Here is a 5,967-nt window from a genome sequence, read left to right as displayed (position 1 = left end):
TATGTTACTTCAGGAACCAACCAGCAATCGTAGCTCTCAAAAACTCTGTTGAACTATTAAGTGCCATTTTAGATAAGTGATCATATAATCCCCTGTTCTCATGATATCAGCCAGGCAAATACATGGAACAACGTTGTACTTATTGTCCAGCAGTTCGTTTCCCGATTTTCGATTTGTTTGAAAAAGAACTTAATCGAACACATCAATTTTAGTTCTGACCGGCCGGTACATAGGTCACAACAATATCATCGAGGGGCCCAGATATCGCTTCTATTTCTAGAAGGAACATATAAACTTCGACTCATATGCTTGTTCTACTACTTGTTGAATTGTACACAAAGGCACGTTTTATAACATCAAGTTACTGATGCGTTTACGTGCAATCAATGCACAACCAACTCATAGGTAACAACTCATATCTCTAGGTTTGAAGATTTATAAGATATTACCGTCTCACGATCACTCGAGATAAATTCCATGAAGTGATACAAGTGAGCGTGGGTTTATTCCAATACTCATAACTTATGAGCACTCATGAATGTTGTAGTAACCATTGCTATGACTAAACCCATTTAGCCATCTACAAACTCGATTCATGACAGTCTTGATTCATACCTACTTCCAACATATGAACAACTGTGGAGTGTTTAAATAACTTAGTCATTCGGAAAGAATAACCTAGCTATTTTGGAAGTCAAAACATGCAAAGTGAAACACAGTAATAATCGAATCCAATATGGTCTCAGAACCCTTTTGAATATAAATAGAACCACCTTTTATTTATCACCATATTGATTACACATTATTCATTGTATAATGTTTCAAACAATCAACTTAAGACTTGAATAAAAAACAACAGTCGTCCCATGCTCCTAGCATGTACACTTTGTTTTTCTAAACAATAGTTATGCCATACTCCAAGTATGCACATTATGTTTGTCTATGATCCTTACATTGTGATGTAGATCAATTGAACATGATTCCAATGATACTCATTTCACAATCCCAAATCCTTATTGTAAATGTGAGAATCCCCGATTCCTATCATTTAGCAAAAAATCTGTTAGATTTTAAACTTTTATGCAATGTTCCTCTTGTAATGATTATGCACAAAGTCACAAAAACCTTGTCACCAGTCATTATAGAGTATTCCAAAGAAGGTCAACTTCTATGGAACGGAAGTCTCATATTCAAAGTACATTGCTTTGAACATCCTTCTTGCATTAAGTTTTTCTAATCTTACATAGATTGAATAACTTCCACCTATGGAGACATTTCCATAGTCCCATTTTGACTATCACTTCCGAACAAGAGTTACTTCTTTTCGGAATATGTCAATATGGTCCTTTTCGACAACTTACATCATACTTCCAACTTTCCCTGAGCAACCAATCTTTGGCGAACCTCAGATTGTCCTCGACCATTGCTTAATCACTTTAGTCATATCCAGTTCTAGACTTTTCCCTTCTCAATGCCTTAAGCATTTGGAAAATTTAGAAAAGATGAATATTATAGCACATGCAATCGATCCTATATCCGAAGCATATGGGACACGATTCATGATGTTTGACATAAAGACATGATACTAGACCAGTCTTTTGCTACAATATTTTTTATTTGCCATGTTTTCAAAATTTAACTATGAAGAGGGATGCCGTAGTCATAATTGAATTTTGAGAACACAATATATATAGAATTTCCTTAAGTCGAACCATTCAGACATAAAATTCATACATATATCCTTGACTAAAGATGATTAAAATCTCAATCTAAGCTTTAGAATTGAAATGAAATATAATTTCCTCTCCCTTAATTATAGCAAAACAACTTTTCAACCCCTGCAACTTCACGAATTGAAACTTTGTTTTCTATAATTAACATTGCTAACTTGCAACACTAAACGTAATAATCATGCTCCTACTAACATGATGATTATCAGCATAATACTTATGCTCCCACTAGCTCTGACATATTTCCAGAAATCTGTTGGACTTCTGAAATTTAGATTCATACACCCTTTCTTAGATAGCTCACATGTGTGTCTAAACAATTTTCAGAACTATGAAAAGGGATACCATAATCATAGTCTTAATTGATTAGTCCTTTGCCATTTCTCACAAGTCTATGTTAGTGTGCCGGTTAACCACACACGTTCCACTAACGACTTTTGAAAATGCAAATATCACAATTGCTATCTACTTAAAATCTACTTAGTGAAAGCGTTTCCTCACCATCATTTTAATGAATCGGAGAGAAACCTGATGACACTTAGATTTTATAGTGTATGATTTCCTATCCATGTGAACCATAATCACAAGATAAGGTTAGTGACAAATTCAGCCTTACATGGATTAAACTTGTTCAATCTTAGTTTCTTGTCACCTTGGTAGCACAAGGCCCACCAATGCTTCTAAGTCGAACTTTGATAACTCACATGCAAATTCAACTTATTTGAAGTAGGTACAGAAATAAGAATTATGTCAACACGATAGGTTGCAAACCTTAAGTCGTGTGCTAGTGATAAATTACAGGTTTTACTCTTGATTAAATCTTGAAACTCTTTCAGGATATTTAAGGCTTTCACTGTCCCCTTGACATATAAGTTTCCCCAGTCAAGAACCATTCCTTGACAAAACAAATATTCAAGGGATAGTGCGGATTCTTATCAAGAATAACACTTCACACAATTGGTCTTAGTTGGTCTTTGTCTCATCCAAGACATCACAACTTACCAATCTCAAATGTACAAGAGTAGAAAACATTTTACTCTTACATTTGACTAGTGTTAATAAATCTTCCTTTATGTCACTCAAAGTTACAATCTTGGAGTATGACTCTAAGAATTGTTTTGGAACGAAGTATGACTCATCTTCTTGATTTTAACCAATCCAACAATTCATGACCTCTCCTCTTAGCCATAACAATGCACTAAGACGTCCTTAGGGTATGAATTTGTGATATGGTTTCATAACCATTAAGATGATCATGAAATACGATACTAAAGTTGTGACAACCCTATATTTTCCAAAAGCATTGTAACACTCGAAAGCCAAATACAATGGAATTAACCTCGAAAATAAAGTGTTCAAGTATCTAAGTTGGGATGCCTCAAATATTTGATATCATGCCAAGGTTTCCAAAAACATAAAGAACGCTCAAAACCGGGTTATATTGAAGAAAGTATAACCACTCGTATATTTACGACACAACGTTAAAACATTATTTGACGTAAAAAGTAAAATCTCAATAAAATACATTCTTGCCTTAAGTATCTAAACAAAAGTCGTAGATCTCGTTGAAAGGTGAGCGTGCATAAAAAGATCGCCCAAATTGGACCTCGTATGAAGAAGTTACGAATTTTCAAAGTTTCGTAACAGTAGTAGAGGGCTAAAAACTCGGATTGAAGATCGAGTGTTATTTAGCTATCGCCACCTAAATGGAAGTTGAAGATCTCCTCAGTGGTAATAAAACGATAAAAAGACAAACGAAAACCGACGTCGAATAAAGAACCTATGAATTTTCTTACGAACTTTAGGAGGCCCGGCCTATTAAAAATATATCATTAAAAATGAAATCAAAATTAGCCGACGGAGTCTAAATGAAAGTTGTAGAGCATAATCTCACCTACGCGTGGATATAAAGAACACGAAAAACGGAGCTCGTACGCGAAAGTTACGGAATTTAGAAGAGGACAGGCCGGATTACGCCCCGCGTTCTCTGGGAGTACGCCCCGCGTACTAGACCCAGAGTCGAGTCCCATCGGCCCGCCCCCTCTACGCTTAGCTAGCCAGGAGTCGTAAGCCATGACGCCATATTACGCCCAGCGTAATGAGGTACGCGCCGCGTACTCCAAAATTACGCCCCGCGTACTCACTCTTCCAGCACTATAAATAGATGGCATGAGCTTCGAGTTTTGGCACACCTTCACAATTCCTCAGCCATTCTCCCAGCTCCAGAGACCATTTCCTTACCTTGGTTTCCACACTCGAGCCCCCGACGAAGGATCTACGCTGCAGAGATTCCCGAGAACCCGAAGATGCAACTATCCGCGGTCGAAACTCTGCTCAACTCTAGCCTCTCTCTTCAAACTTAACGGGTGAGTTCATACCCCTACTTTTCAATTCTTTTCATGCTTTAGGGGGGGGGGGATACAAGTACATTACAAGCCAAAGTATCATTTCATAAACATAATTATAATATCGTTCTTATAGGGTTTTGATGCAAAAATAACGTTATGTCTAAAGGGCTATTATATCACCAATTTGTTCTTACTAAATGGAAACATACTTTTGATAAACTATAATGAGTGTAGTATTCAGGTGATTCATACATTTTACATATACATCTCGACAAATGAAATGCTTTCAAAAGAAGTAAAGTCTTTATTATCGTAAATCTGTTTATACCAAGTAATGTGAGACATTTAAACTTCAACGTACTCGTATGTATGCATTTCAAGTCCTGTATTATATACCATAATCTCTAGGAGAGAGAACGTGATACTTGTGTATAGATCTATACGAGATTGACAACCCCGAACCTAAACTATTAGCTATAGTTAGACCGGCAGGTCTGGGGTGACAAATGTCATAACACTACAACACCTGAAGAATGTTGTTACAGGCCGTCAGTGTCAATAGTATGGTTATAAAACTCACATAAAAGTATAAAAACAAGTTTGATTTACGAGATTCATATATGCATTTCAGTTTTCCATTTTATTGTTAACACAAATTTTATCACTATTATTCAAGTATGGAAAACACTAACGCACTCCAACACGGGAAACTTTTTAAATCATTTATAGAAAATATTGGATTTTCTAAAAACCTCGTTCATCGATTTACTATCAAAAAGGACATACTTTTCAATGCAAAACACTTATGAACTCACCAACTTAATTGTTGACACTTTTTCGAAACCACTTGTATTTCTCAGGGATCAGTAATACAGGTAACCACCGGCTTTTGGAGAAGGGAACACTAAGGATGTTTTATTATTGAACATTTATCATCTTATTGTAATATTCTTTTGCTAATATGTATAACGCAACAACATACGTTTTCATTATATATGTGATGGTTGTGTTACTTTCTTTACAATATTCAATGGTTGTGATACTACGTGAAGTCTTCCACCCCCGAATGTTTCCGCCATTCTGGTTTGGGGGTATGACAGATTGGTATCAGAGCATTGTTTATAGTGAACTAAGTATATCGAACCACATACGATATACGAACTATAAATGCAAAGGGGACCAAAAACCCTCTGATGAAACATTTTCATGAAAAAAATACTTTCTTTTAAAGATATACATTTTTACAAGCATGCATTAATCTCGTATCATAACAAGTTTTACTAAAAAGTATTAAGGCAAGTTACGACACTACGATTGAGTCCCGGGGTATGTAATCAGGTCGAGAATAAATATAGCCTGATCAACTATATTTATCCTGGATGTGACCAACGTACGTCGAGGAATGGTCGTAGTGGACAACAAGCCAAGAACTTACCAAATACAAATTATTTTAGTTTCGCCAAATTGAAATATTATAGGAGTATTATTGAAAATAGTTGTACAAATTATAGTTAAAAATAGTAAGTCGTTAAATAGAATTTTCTTTTCTTATAAATTTCTCATACATCTATCCTAGTACAGACAAATGGTCGGATTCCATTTACCAGGAGATCCCTACTACCCAAACCAAGGCAACGGCGGTTGGATAGAAGAAGACCCGGAGGAAGACCCAGAGGATATCGAAGAAGAGGTCGAGGAAGAACCCGAAGGGGTTATCGAGGGAGAATTTGAAGTCGAAGTCGGAGAGGAATTCGAAGTCGACGAAGAGATCGAGGAGATTTCTAGCGGGACAGACTCCGAGCCAGAAGTGTTCGACCCTCCCATCCCTCATCCTCCCGAAATCAGACCATATCAACCGGGACCCATTCCCATGTGGGGAAGTCACCTCT

The sequence above is a fragment of the Lactuca serriola genome, chromosome 8 (genome assembly GCF_051521515.1).
Source record: "Lactuca serriola cultivar US96UC23 chromosome 8, Lser_US96UC23_V15, whole genome shotgun sequence".
Classification (NCBI taxonomy): domain Eukaryota; kingdom Viridiplantae; phylum Streptophyta; class Magnoliopsida; order Asterales; family Asteraceae; genus Lactuca; species Lactuca serriola.
The sequence above is the reverse complement of the archived record's forward strand: the minus strand, read 5'-3'. Positions refer to the sequence as shown.